The 15,288-nt window shown below is 43.4% G+C and overlaps 1 protein-coding gene and 1 pseudogene across 3 annotated transcripts in view; both read right to left on the bottom strand.

Moving 5' to 3' along the window:
- The window catches only part of LOC117097179, an 82,330-nt gene that overhangs the window by 20,676 nt on the left and 46,366 nt on the right, over positions 1–15,288 (bottom strand). The gene's annotated exons all lie outside the window — the stretch shown is intronic.
- On the bottom strand, positions 3,600–4,004 carry LOC117097180 (annotated as a pseudogene).

The following is a 15,288-nucleotide window of genomic DNA, read 5'->3' as shown; positions in this document are numbered from 1 at the left end:
GCCACCATGCCCGGCTAATTTTTTGTATTTTTAGCAGAGATGGGGTTTCATCGTGTTAGCCAAGATGGTCTTGATCCCCTGACCTCGTGATCTGCCTGTCTCGGTTCCCAAAGTGCTGGGATTACAAGCCTGAGCCACCGTGCCTGGCTGAGCACAAATCTCTTAATAATATCCTTATAAAAATTATTTTTTGTGACTTGCCATCAATCAACAAACATTTACTGAGTGTTATCTCTGCTCAAGCACTCAGGGGATTACAAAGATAAGTAACCCTGGCCAGGTGTGGTGGCTTATGCCTGTAATCTCAGTGCTTTGGGAGGCCAAGGCAGGCAGATCACTTGAGGCTAGGAGTTCGAGACCAGCCTGGCCAACGTGGCAAAACCCTGTGTCTACTAAAAATACAAAAATTAGCTGGGTGTGGTGGCAGGTGCCTGGAATCCCAGCTACTTGGGAGATTGAGGCAGGGGAATTGTTTGAACCTGGAAGGCAGAGGTTACAGTGAGCTGAGATGGCACCATTGCACTCCAGCCTGGGCAACAGAGCAAGACTCTGTCTCAAAAAAAAAAAAAAAAAAAAAAAAAAAAAAGGTAAGTAACCCCAGTTCTTGTGCTCCAAGGGCCTACACTGTGAGGACTGGAAGGTGGATTGAAAGATAAGTAAATGCACATATTGCAAGACAAAATGAGAGGGATACCCGGAAGGCAGATGAACTCTTGTGAATGCAGAAGAGGAGAGGTTCTGGTTTGGGGGCTGAGAGTGGTGCAGTCTTCTTGGGAGAAGCAGCGTTTGCCAAGGTTGTTATTTTCAAATGGAGAACAGTGAGACAGAACCAATGAAGCTGTTGAGACCCAATATAGAGATCCTTGAATTCAGGACAGAGGCACTGGTTCTCGATTTTGTAGTAAGGGGAAGCCACTGCAGGATTAGCTGCTGGACAGTGATGTGTTTAATCTGACAGCAATGGCATTTTTATTTAATTTTATTTAGACACCACGTGGTTTTAGATTAGGATTTGAACTAATCATTAAACCCTTTTTTAAAAAAGAAATGAAATGGAAGCCAGGCATGGTGGTTCATACCTGTAATCTCAGCACTTTGGGAGGCTGAAGCGGGAGGATGACTTGAGCCTAGGTGTTCAAGACCAGCCTAAGCAACACAGGGAAACCTCATCTGCAAAAAATGTTTAAAATTAGCTGGGCGTGGTGGCACATGCCTATAGTCTCAGCTATTCAAAAGGCTGAGATGGGAGGATGGCTTGAACCCAGAGGTTGAGGCTGCAGTGGCAGCTACAGTGAGCTACAATCATGCCACTGCACTCCAGCCTGGGCAAAAGAGCAAGACCCTGTCTCAAAAAAACAAAACAAAACAAAACAAAAAAACCCAAAGGAAAAAAAAGAAAAGAAAAGAAAGAATGAAAATAAAAATAAGAAATCAAATGAAAAGTCTAAGCCCCAACTTATATTCCTGCAAACTGAAAATAAGCCAGTCTATTCTTGGGCCATCATGGCCTTGTTTTGATTCTACAAGGTACATAAATAACTTGAATTATGTAGAGAAGTAACCAGAAGTCAAATAGCACGTTTGGGAGGGCAGTTCCCTTTAGCAGAGCAATGTGACATTTTAACCTCCCTGCTTTCATTTGGACTGCCTGGGTCCACCTCCAAGAAGCGTGCTGACATTTTAATAGTATTGTTACACAACAAGCTTCCTTTTATTTTACTGAATTTTCCCTCAGACTTGCAGCTTTTCTGACACCACCAAATTCCCTGACAGAAACAGCCCTTAAATTAAGTTGCTTCCTTGACTTCTTCAGAGTTTAAAGTTAAGGAAACAATATGTTTCTAGTTCTCTTTCAAGTTCTTATGCTCAAGTCAGACCTTTTGCTCTGGTTATGTTACTGATGCTGCATTTTATGTCTCAAAATGCCTTCCATGGCTTTCCTACAAAGTCAAAAAGGATAATTTCAATGACACATTTCCTTGGCAGACATTTTATTAGTAGAGGTAAAAATAACAGAGGGTGCTGGGCATGATGCCTCACACCTGTAATCCCAGCGTTTTGGGAGGCCAAGACAGGCGGATCACTTGAGGTCAGGAGTTCAAAACCAGCCTGGCCAACAAGTGAAACCCCATCTCTACTAAAAATATAAAAATTAGCTGGGCATGGTGGCAGGCACCTGCAATCCCAGCTACTTGGGAGGCTGAGAGAGGAGAATTGCTTGAACCTGGGAGGCAGAGGTTGCAGTGAGCTGAGATCGTGCCACTGCACTCACTCCAGCCTAGGCAACACAGTGAGAGACCTGGGAAAGAAAGAAAAGAGAAGAGAAGAGAAAACACAGGGGTAGAGGGGAGGTAAGAGATAGGAAATAAGGCCGGTGTATTAGTCCATTTTGCATTGCTATAAAGGAATACCTGAGGCTGGGTAATTTATAAAGAAAAGAGGTTTATTTGGTTCATGGCTCTGCAGGCTGTACAAGCATGCCGCCAGCATCTGCTCAGCTTCTGGTGAGGCCTCGGGGAGCTTTTATTCATGGCAGAGGGTGAAGGGGAAGCAGATGCATCACATGGCGAGAGAAGAAGCAAGAGAGAGAAGGGTGAGGTCCCAGACTCTTTTTTTTTTGAGACAGAGTTGCTCTGGCACCCATGATAGAGTGCAGTGGTGGCCTGATCTCAGCTCACTGAAACCTCTGCCTCCAGGGTTCAAATGATTCTCCTGCCTCAGCCTCTCAAGTAGCTGGGATTACAAGCATGCACCACCACGCCCAACTAATTTTTGTATTTTTAGTAGAGATGGGGTTTTACCATGTTGACCAGGCTGGTCTCGAACTCCTGACCCCAGATGATCTGCCTGCCTCAGCCTCCCAAAGTGCTGGGATTGTTTTAACAATGAGATCTCCCATAAACTCGTTACCATGGGGAGGGCAACAAGCCATTCATGAGGGATCCACCCCCATGACCCAAACACCTCTCACTAGGACCACCTTCCACACTGGGGATCACATTTCAACATGAGATTTGGACAGGAAAAATATCCAAACCATATCAGCCAGGAAGTTTGGTACAAAGAAATGATTAAATATGATCTAAAATACTGTGGTATGATAATATATGTAGCTAAGAGTCTTGGGGTCAAGGACAGGCAAGGCAAGGACTCATTTAAGGAGACAGGAAGCAGATGGATCTGTCTTTAGGTAGGGAAGTGAATATGAAAGACTGGCAAAAAGAGGCAGGAGTTCCTCCTCCCACAGGCTCTTTTGGTACCAGGCCCAATCCTGCTGGGCTACCCCCGTTGGAAGAAGCAGGGAACCATTAGGCTTCTGGCTCCCTACCCCAGGGTTCCCTAAAACCCCGAGATCAGCAGATAGGCCTGGGACAATTCCAGGTGCACTGACCCAGAGCCCATGTCCTGAAAATGGAACATCTTCACCTCTTCCTACTGAGGCCTGAAACTCCTTTAAGCAGTTGATGATAAAAGACATATTCCAGTTAAAGATAAAAGTCAAAAGACTGGCTAGGAAGCACTTTGTGTAAATAAGTTGGTTACCTTATCCTTTCATAGAGCCAAAGGCTACATGGCTGGCGGGGACTGGAGGCTCCCTCCTTCAAGAGAGGAAGGAGGGTTTGGAAAGTGGAGAGTCTGTGACAGAAGAGGGACCTGGGAGGCACAGCTTTGGGGAGTTGCTGTGTTCACCTTCAGTGGACCGAAGGCAGAAGAAGCTGTGCCCTGGGGCATCGTGGTAATGTTCGAAATGGAGCCTCTACCGGTCTTCCAATCCCATTCTTCTGATAGCTGACTTTACTTTGGGGTTGTAGGTCCAGGCACCACTGCTACCATTTTCATGCTGGAGCCACAGTGCCACATCACCCCTTCATCTTGGTTTTGCCACAGAAGGAGCAAAATGTTACTTGCAGGCTAATTTCAATTTTCTTCATTTTTCTGAGAAAGGCACCATACTGGGTCCCATATTTACCAATGACTCCTACCTTCTAGGTGCATTTAGCCATATCTCTGCCATCCACCTGATATGCTTTGGCTGTGTCCCCACCCAAATCTCATCTTGAATTGTAACTCCCACAATTCCCACATGTTGTGGGAGGAACGCAGTGGGGGGTGATTTAATTATGGGGGCAGGCCTTTACTGTGCTGTTCTTGCAATAGTGAATGAGTCTCATGAGATCTGATGGTTTTTAAAACAGGCGCTCCTCTGCACAAGCTCTCTTTGCCTGCCGCCATCCATGTAAGATGTGACTTGCTCCTCCTTGCCTTTTGCCATGATTGTGAGGCCTCCCCAGCCATGTAGAACTGTGAGTCCAATTAAATTGTAAATTGTCCAGTCTTGGATATGTCTTTATCCGCAACATGAAAACAGATTAATACACCACCTCGGAGCCCAGTGAGGAAAACACCTCCTTTATTTTAATGTCTGCTAATTACCGTATAAATGAACCTCATCACCAGAATATTTGTTAATTGAAGTAACATAAAATTTGCTGTTTCTCTGCATCAACTAATGGGCAAAATAACAAGCTAGCATCATAATGACAGGATCAAATTCACACATAACAATATTAACCTTAAATGTAAATGGACTAAATGCTTCAATTAAAAGACACAGACTGGCAAATTGGATAAAGAGTCAAGACCCATCAGTGTGCTGTATTCAGTATATCAGTGTGCACGTCCACCTCACGTGCAGACACACATAGGCTCAAAATAAAGGGATGAAGGAATATTTACCAAGGAAATGGAAAGCAAAAAAAAGCAGGAGTTGCAATCCTAGTCTCTGATAAAACAGACTTTAAACCAACAAAGATCAAAAGAGACAAAGAAGGCCATTACATAGTGGTAAAGGGATCAATGCAACAAGATGAGCTAACTATCCTAAATATATATGCACCCAATACAGGAGCACCCAGATTCATAATGCAGGTTCTTAGAGACCTACAAAGAGACTTAGACTCCCACACAATAATAGTCGGAGACTTTAACACCCCACTGTCAGTATTAGATCAATGAGATAGAAAATTAACAAGGATATCCAGGACTTGAACTCAGCTCTGGACCAAGCGAACCTAATAGACATCTACAGAACTCTCCACCCCAAATCAACAGAATATACACTCTGCTCAGCACCTCATCACAATTATTCTAAAATTGACCACATAATTGGAAGTAAAACACTCCTCAGCAAATGCAAAAGAATGGAAATCATAACAATCAGTCTCTCACACCACAGTGCAATCAAATCAGAACTCAGGATTAAGAAACTCGCTCAAAACCACACAACTACATGGAAACTGAACAACCTGCTCCTGAATGACTACTGGGTACATAACAAAATGAAGGCAAAAATAAAGATGTTATTTGAAACCAACAGAACAAAGACACAACGTACCACAATCTCTGGGACACATTTAAAGCAGTGTGTAGAGGGAAATTTATAGCACTAAATGCCCACAAGAGAAAGCAGGAAAGATCTAAAATTGACACCTTAACATCACAATGAAAAGAACTAGAGAAACAAGAGCAAACAAATTCAAAAGCTAGCAGAAGACAAGAAATAACTAAGATCAGAGCAGAACTGAAAGAGATAGAGACATGAAAAACCGTTCAAAAAATCAATGAATCCAGAAGCTGGTTTGTTGAAAAGATCAACAAAATAGATAGACCACTAGACAGACTAATAAAGAAGAGAGAAGAATCAAGTGGATGCAATAAAAAATGATAAAGGGAATATCACCACTGATCCCACAGAAATGAAACTACCATCAGAGAAAACTATAAACAACTCTATGCAAATAAACTGGAAAATCTAGAAGAAATGGATAAATTCCTGGACACATACACCCTCCCAAGACTAAACCAGGAAGAAGCTAAATATCTGAATCGACCAATAACAAGTTCTGAAATTGAGGCAGTAATTAATAGCCTACCAACCAAAAAAAAAAGCCCAGGACCAGATGGATTCACAGCCGAATTCTACCAGAGGTACAAAGAGGAGCTGGTTGGTACCATTCCTTCTGAAACTATTCCAAACAACAGAAAAAGAGGGAATCCTCCCTAACTCATTTTATGAGGCCAGCATCATACTGAAACCAAAACCTGGCAGAGACACAACAAAAAGAAAATTTCGGGCCAATATCCCTGATGAACATCGATGTGAAAATCCTCAGTAAAATACTGGCAAACCCAATCCAGCAGCACATCAAAAAGCTTGTCCACCATGATCAAGTGGGCTTCATCCCTGGGATGCAAGGCTCAACATATGCAAACAATAAATGTAACCCATCACATAAATAGAACCAGTGACAAAAATCACATTATTATCTTAATAGATGCAAAAAAGGTCTTTGACAAAATTCAACAGTTCTTCATGCTAAAAACTCTCAATAAACTAGGTGTTGATGGAACGTATCTCAAAATAATAAGAGTTATTTATGACCAACCCACAGCCAATATCATACTGAATGGGCAAAAACTGGAAGCATTCCCTTTGAAAACTGGCACAAGACAAGGATGCCCTCTCTCACCACTCCTTTTCAACATAGTTTTGAAGTTCTGGCCAGGGCAGTCAGGCAGGAGAAAGAAATAAAGGGCATTCAATTAGGAAAAGAGGAAGTCAAATTGTCCCTGTTTGCAGATGACATGATTGTATATTTAGAAAACCCCATCATCTCAGTCCAAAATCTCCTTAAGCTGATAAGCAACTTCAGCAAAGTCTCAGGATACAAAATCAGTGCACAAGAATCACAAGCATTCCTATACACCAATAATAGACAAACAGAGAGCCAAATCATGAATGAACTCCCATTCACAATTGCTACAAAGAGAATAAAATACCTAGAAATCCAACTTACAAGGGATGTAAAGGACCTCTTCAAGGAGAACTACAAACCACTGCTCAAGGAAATAAGAGAGGACACAAATAAATGGAAAAGCATTCCATGCTCATGGATAGGAAGAATCAATATCATGAAAATGGCCATACTGCCCAAAGTAATTTATAGATTCAATACTATCCCCATCAAGCTACCACTGACTTTCTTCACAGAATTGGAAAAAACTATTTTAAACTTCATATGGAACCAAAAAGGAGCCCACATAGCTAAGACAATCCTAAGCAAAAAGAACGAAGCTGGAGGCATCATGCCAACTGACTTCAAACTATACTAGAAGGCTACAGTAAGAAAAACAGCATGGTACTGATATCAAAACAGATATATAGACCAATGGAACAGAACAGAGACCTCAGAAATAACACCACACATCTACAACCATCTGATCTTTGACAAACCTGACAAAAACAAGCAATGGGGAAAGGATTCTCTATTTAATAAATGGTGTTGAGAAAACTGGCTAGCCATATGCAGAAAACTGAAACTGGACCCCTTCCTTACACCTTATACAAAAATTAACTTAAGATGGATTAAGGACTTAAATGTAAGACCTAAAACCATAAAAATCCTAGAAGAAGACCTAGGCATACCATTCAGGACATAGGCACGGGCAAAGACTTCATGTCTAAAATACCAAAAGCAATAGCAACAAAAGCCATAATTGACAGATGGGATCTAATTAAACTAAAGATCTTTTGCACAGTGAACAGGCAACCTACAGAATGGGAGGAAATTTTTGCAATCTATCCATCTGACAAAGGGCTAATATCCAGAATCTACAAAGAACTTAAATAAATTTACAAGAAAAAAACAACCCCATCAAAAAGTGGGTGAAGGATATGAACAGACACTTCTCAAAAGAAGACATTTATGGAGCCAACAAACATATGAAAAATAGCTCATCATCACTGGTCATTAGAGAAATGCAAATCAATACCACAATGAGATACCATCTCACACCAGTTAGAATGGCAATTATTAGAAAGTCAGGAAACAACAGATGCTGGAGAGGATGTGGAGAAATAGGAACACTTTTACACTGTTGATAGGAGTGTAAATTAGTCCAACCATTGTGGAAGAAAGTGTGGCAATTCCTCAAGGATCTGGAACTAGAAATACCATTTGACCCAGCCATCCCATTACTGGTATATACCCAAAGGATTATAAATCATTCTGCTATAAAGATACATGCACATATATGTTTATTGTGGCACTATTTACAATAGCAAAGATTTGGAACCAACCCAAATGCCCATCAATGATAGACTGGATAAGGAAAATGTGGCACATATACACCATGGAATACTATGCAGCCATGAAAAAGGTTAAGTTCATTTCTTTGCAGGGACGTGGATGAAGCTGGAAACCATCATTCTCAGCAAACTAACACAAGAACAGAAAACCAAACACTGCATGTTCTCACTTTTAAGCGGGAGCTGAACAAGAAGAACACATGGACACAGGGTGGGGAACATCACATACCAGGGCCTGTCTGGGGATGGGGGTCTAGGGGAGGGATAGCATTAGGATAAATACCTAATGCAGGTGACAGGTTCATGGGTACAGCAAACCACCATGGCATGTGCATACCTATGTAACAAAACTGCACATCCTGCACATGTATCCCAGAACTTAAAGTATAATAAAAAACATTTTAGGTATCATTAAAAAATTTGCTGTTTTTAAAATGAATTATTGAGCTAATCAGAGAGTGGTATTTCAACCATGGAAACATTAATAGAGTCAGAAAAAGCAAAACCTTGGCACACCCCAGTGCAGGTAGCTGCACAGGGGCAGGGTCTAGGTCAAAATAAGGATTGCTAGGACACAACCCCACAGACCCTGCTTTGCTAGCCGGAAATAACACTTTCCTCTATGCACCAGCTTTCTTGCCTCAAAACAGGAGCTACTGCTTTACAGAAAATGTCCCATTGACTCTCACGGCATTCATCCCTGTGAGGGGCATATTATTCTCTCATTGGGCAGCAGTTAAGGCCTGCACTTGAAGCCACAGCATTGGCAAGTCCAAAGCTAGGGTTGAAGGGAGGCTTGGGTGTGGAGCCTGCACTCCTGAGCACAGTGTGCATGGCCTCCAGGGGCTCCCCTGCTCACCCAGGGCCTGGGAGGCAGCCACACAGCCACCTCCATAATGCACAGGGCACCTATCCACAGCCCGGGCACTCTGCAAGTATTTCCAAAAGTGCCCCTTAGTTCACTGGAGATTAGTCAGAATGAAGAAAAGGGGCTTTCTGCCCTGCCTTTCTTCCCATCCAAGGGCAGCTCAGATTGATAAAGGCTATAAGAAGAAAATCCTCTCTAGCTGGGTGTGGTGGCTCACACCTGTGGTCCCAGTGACTTGGGAGGCTGAGGAAGGAGAATCACTTGAACCTAGGAAATGGAGGTTGCAGTGAGCTGAGATCGTGCCACTGCACCTCAGCCTGGGCAACAGAGTGAGACCCTGTCTCTAAATTAATTAATTAATTAATTAAAATAAAATAAAGAGAAAATCCTTGACCTGGAGCTTTACTAAGACGCTCTAGCATGATGATTTTCCTCCTTTCTAGAGGTGTGGAAATCACCTCCTAGATCCTGTCTTATTTTTCTTTACAATGTGTCTGAATCGAACGACTGCCTATAATTGTCAGAACAAAATCTTAAAGCAAGTCACAACAGCTTGCCGCTGATCCTAGCGGTCATTTGTAGTCTCTATCTTGGTCCCTGTGCCATTTTCTTGGGAACAGTGCCACTCAAACAGTGGTAGAAAGGCCGACATCAATCATCATGGGCACCTGGGAGTTTGTAACAGATGCAGATCCTCAGGTCTCACATGGGACTTACTGAATCAGAGACTGGGGAATCAGGCCTGGTCAGTTTCAGCAAGCATTCCAGGTGATTCTGATGCAGCTAGAAGCTGAGAAGCACTGTTTCAGGAGACTAGAAATGACAAATTAACTAGTGTTCTACTTAAACCCTCATACTGATAGACTCAGATCCTATGTGAGTTTTGGACTCCTAGATGGATAAACCTAAGTGTCCTGTCAGCTGCTAGACCTCCGCCCTCTCCCTGTCACGGCTCTGCCCTGGAATTTTCCCTTGTCAACACTCTACTGTCCTATATTCCTTAGGGCCCCAATTTATGAGACCAATTTATTAAAGCGTTGTCCCTCCATCCCCACCTCAGGTAGTATGCCTTTCAACAAGGCAGACGTTGTAAATAAGCACACAAAAATTTAATGCAGAATACTATTTTGAAAATTATTACCAGACATTACTTTTTGTTTGCTTTTTATGAGCTCATGACCTTCTCCCTGGTCTTACTGGAGCAGAGGATTAGGATTATTTCAGAAATAATGCAAACAGAAAAAAAGTTAATATTCAGCTTCTGGTATCTAAAATAAGATTGAAGCAAAACAGTAACCTTGAAAGTTGGGCGTTAAATTAAAAAATAAATAAATAAAGGTTTTCTAAAACGTTAGTTCTTGTGTAACATATTAAGGGCTCTGTGTGGTGAAGTATTAGATCATGGAACTTTTTATAAGATGGAAATTGCATGGCGAGCACAGAAATTGCACGGCCAAGCACAGTTCAAGCCTATAATCCCAGCACTTAGGGAGGCCAGGGTACGAGGATTGCTTGAGCTCAGGAATTTGAGACCAGCCTGGGAAACATAGTGAGACCTTATCTCCACAAAATTTTTTAAATCAGCCAGGTGTGGTGGTGCATGCCTACAGTCCCAACTATTCAGGAGGCTGAGGTGGGAGGATCGCTTGAGCCCGGGAGGTTAAGGCTGCAGTGAGCCATGATCATGCCACTGCACTCCAGCCTGGGCAACAAAGAGAGACCCTGTGTCAAAAAAGGAAGGAAGGAAGGAAGGAAGGAAGGAAGGAAGGAAGGAAGGAAGGAAGGAAGAAGGAAGGAAGGAAGAAGGGAGGGAGGGAGGAGGGAGGGAGGGAAATTGCAGGTAGACAGGAATGGGAATTTTTGTTTTCAGTCCCGTCCCTCGGACCTTAAATAGCGTTGGGCAGTGAAAGGTACTCCATCAGTCAGCTCTGGGACCTGATCACCACTCTCTGTTCCAGGCCTGAAGGAGGAGACATTTAGATCAGGTTGAAGGAAACACTGAGAGTGGCAGAGCTGTGCCCTGTTTCCCATCTGGGATCTTGGTGGGGACTGCTGTGAAGGTCAAGATAGGCAGCCTTGCATTGCTAGGAGGGCAGAGAGGGGTCTAGTGTGTACTCTTGTGTACTCTAGTGTGTACATTTTCTCCCATAAGCCAGGAGATTTGCCAAGGCCCTAATGTGGCTGGGAGCAAAATATCCCTACAGCCCAGACTGTGGGTGGCAACCTGGGCCAGGACCCAGAGGGACAGTGTGGCAGGGACTCAGAAATGTCTGTGATGATAGAGAGAGGCAAGGGGAGGCTACATCCATAGGGAGGGCCGGTGGGCTGAGAAAGGTCACAGCAAGAGTTTGCAGACAGCTGAGACCACTAGCACACTAAACCAGCCCACACACAGCATGAGGGTCACCAAGGGTGTTCTCACACACGGGCCTGCCATGACATCCTGAAAGCCTGCTCCTCACACCCCACACAAATACCTTCTAAGAAAGGAGCAGAGGCAGGAGAAGAATCTGGAAGACAACAATTCAACCGTGGAGACCAAAGTCACCCTAAAGGCACAGTATTTAAATCATGGCATCTAAGTCTTGAACTGCTTGGACTCTGTCTAGTTTATTTCTGTTGCTACCCAGTGGGTGGGGGACTCATGAGAACCCCAATTGACATTTTCTTTGCACATGTGAGCATGATCAGTCAGAAGTCCCACTACTCCCTGGGTACCACCTGAGCTAAATGGGGCATCCTCGTCCTGTTTATTTTCAGTAAACTATGTCCCAGGCCTCTCCAGTGGAGCCCAGCTGATGCCTGTGATGCTGGGTGGGTTGTCAGGCTCTCCATGGTGCCATCTTCAGGCTCAGGGGAGATGCCAGACGCTTCCAGCTCCCTCGTGTTCCTCCTTTACCAAGTTATTAATATATTTTCAACACGTGGTCTCACCTTGAGGCACCAAGACCACCAGTTGGGTTTGGAGAGGGCTATGGGAGGGGGTGTAAGGCACCCCCAGATTGTAGGAGGAGACTCAAAGAACCAAGGGGCTCCAGGCAGTTGTAGGAGACACAAGAAAATGAAAACTGCAGACCTGGAGGATTGGGGCTCAGAGCACATCTGTCCAACCACCTTACTTGACCAAACCAGGAAACTGAGGCTAACCAAGTCGTAATATCAAGACAAGAGCCTGTGTTTGGGGGTCTCTGTCCTTTGCAGCCCTCCCCTGGAGAAGAGGGTGGTGCACAGGTAAGGGGGTCCCAGGAAGGCTCCATGTGGGAGACCGGTCCTACTTGCCTTTCATTTCCCTGCAAGCCAGCCCTGAGAGTGGGACCCACTTCTAGTTCCAATTTGTTCTATTCTTTTTAAAAAATTGTTTTAAAATAATATTACCATTTTAATTAACCTCTTTCACTGTTTGGCATCATCCTAGTCCTTGTGCTCTATATACCCCTGACAACAAATCATGCTGCTTGCCTATTGACCGGCTGTAAATCAAACCTTTTACAGCCTATTAAATCACAGCAGATTGACTAGGTGGTTTTTGCAAAGTCAGCCTTTTAGGCCAACATTGTTGTTTCTTCTTGTCTCCCAACTTGGGAGATGGGGCCCAAGTTCTCTGTATGGGGGTTGTGGGCTTTAGGGCTGACCGTGTTTAAGGCTCCAAGCTAAATTTAGTCCTCCCAGCTGGTTGTTATTCCAGCAACTAAGTGTAGGCTTGCCCAGCTGTATTTTAAGCTGAGCCCCAAATTTCCCTCTGTTTGGTTTTGTTGTGTTCTGCAGGATTTTGCTTTAGCTACCAAAAATATACAGGATTTTCTTGTGGATGTTTAAATAAGTAAGTTCAACAGGAGTGGGCAAGAATACGCCATCTAACCATGACGTGGGAATTTGTGATTTGAAGGTACCTGTCTGGCAAGTGGAGGACATTTTTTTGACCACCAAGTTCATTGTCTGAGACTAAGGAAAAAAGGAAGGCCTTGATTGCTAATTTGCACATTCAGAAAGCTTACTGTTAAGAAGCATTTGCAAAATTTCCAAAACCCTATGCTAAGGTACAAAACAGTATACATCGTATGCCACCATCTGTATAGGAAAATAGAAAATACATGTTTGTATATGCAAATGATATTTCTGGAAACATTTGCAAGGAATTGGCAATGCTGGTTGCCCGTGGAGAGAAAAACTGAACGACTGAAGGCCAGGGATTTTTTTTTTTTTTTTTTTTTTTTACTGTGTGTGTGCATTCCTTATAGGTTTTATGCTTTAAAAATGTGTAATTCAGATTGTGCATCTGTACACTGACATGTAAATTCATGGCTTCATTATTCCACTATTGCCATAACAGTGTGCAATGTAGCACCTCCCAGTGCAGAAATTCTGGGGAAGAGCAAGCAACAGGTCACAGATGTGTGAGCAGAGACATGTGAGTTCACAGTATACACATGTCTGCACATGCACAGACACACTCATATTTTTCAGCACATAATTGCACTAGTAAAGGTTTTAAAAATAGAGTACTGACTAAAAAGGCTAGAAGCAAAGATTCCAAAATGTTAATAGTACTTAATTCTGCATAGTGGGAATGTGGGTGATTGCTATTTTCTTCTCTAGATGTATGTGCATTGAAAACATTTCAACCCAAAGTTTTCTTTTAAAAACAGTTCTGGACCTTTTGTTTTTAAAAAGTGTCTTATGCAGGAAGACCGAAGGAGTCTGCATAGGAGTGAGTCTCCAAGTGTTCATATTCAGGATCCTATTAGAAGCACCTGAATTTCTTCTAATTTTCACTTCATATCATTAAGGGATGACTCATAGTTGCTAATGTCTCACCCTTGGATCCACTCATTTCAGTTCAACAAATGTTTATCCAACAATTATTATGGACTCACAATGGGCTGGGTCCGAGATGAGTGAGACACAACATAGCTCAATTCATGTGGGAAATAATTATCCTTTCTCTAAGAATTTTCTAAAGCAAGAAAACATTTGCATTGACTCTCAGCTTTAAACAAAATACTTCTCAGTCATCATAACTCCATGCAGCTAAGGCCTTATGTCTTTCTCCTGAACTCTTCCCACAGGGATTCTTATGTCAGGCGCCATCCTTGCTCGAAGGCAGGAGGCTGGACAGGATGACCTTCAGGGGCCATTGGATTCTTGTCATTTGTTGGTCCCGCCCTATTCTACAACACAATAACAAGACTGAAGTTGTGACATGGTAAAGAAGAAAACAGTTTATCCTGGAAATTGAGAGTCAAATTTCTTAACAAAGTCATCACAGTGTGTTCTACTTACTTCAGCATTTTAACCTCCTGGACCAGCTATGAACTTGAGGTCAGTGTATTGACTGCATCAATAACTCACTCAAAGCTCTTTCTGGAAAGGAGCTCAACACCAGGATGAGCTTGCCAAACACTGTGTTGAGGCAGAGGAAGAGGGTAATGGGGGTGCAGGTGAGGAAGATCTGGTCCTAGGGAGAGTGTTGGTGAGAGACAGCAGAAGTGCCAGGAAGTGCCTGGAGACAGGGAGAGACACAGAGGTGTCCAGTGGGGATCCTCGCTCCACAGAAACAGATTCTGTTCTGCAAGGTCCCCAGTGGGGTCGTCTGGAATTTCTGCCAGAGCCTGAGTCTGCATCGTGACGGACTGCTACCCTCACAGAGCCAGGCCAGCCTGGGGCTCACACTTAGTTTAGAATCATTGGCGAAGTAGAAATGAGGAAGTGGGAAGTAGAAAAATGACTCTGAGTCATTTGGGTTTTTTTGTTTTTGTTTATTTTTATTTTTATTTTTTTACCCAGCACCGTAGAGTCTCTTGACCCTGACCTTTTGTTTAATCTTTTTTTTTTTTTAATTTTTTTTTTCATTGTTTCAGAGACAGGGTCTCCCTCTGTGGTCCAGTGGTGTGATCCTAGCTCACTACAGCTTTAAACTCCTGGCCTTCAGTAGTCTCCTTGCCTCAGCCTCCCAAAGTGCTGGGATAACAGGTGTGAGCCACCACACCTGACCTGACCCTGACCTTTTAGTACACCCAACCTTGGGCCAATCGCTCCATCCATTTGTTCTCTGGCTGAAAACAGGGTGCCATCTATTGTTGCAGCAAATTGCTTAACTGCCCGCTGTCTCTGCAGCAAATCTGTGCTTTCTATAATAACCTTTGTGGGCCCTCCGTGTTGCTCAGAAACCTCCTACTTACCCCCTGGGCTCCCTCTCCTCGTCGCAAACATATTTTTCCCTACACCCGCCATACATTCCCCCATGGTCCTTTCTTTCTCAAGGGTGAGTCCG

The sequence above is a fragment of the Trachypithecus francoisi genome, unplaced genomic scaffold, assembly GCF_009764315.1.
Source record: "Trachypithecus francoisi isolate TF-2019V2 unplaced genomic scaffold, Tfra_2.0 Lachesis_group15, whole genome shotgun sequence".
Classification (NCBI taxonomy): domain Eukaryota; kingdom Metazoa; phylum Chordata; class Mammalia; order Primates; family Cercopithecidae; genus Trachypithecus; species Trachypithecus francoisi.
Note: the sequence above shows the minus strand (reverse complement) of the source record. Positions and strands in the feature narration are given on the sequence as shown.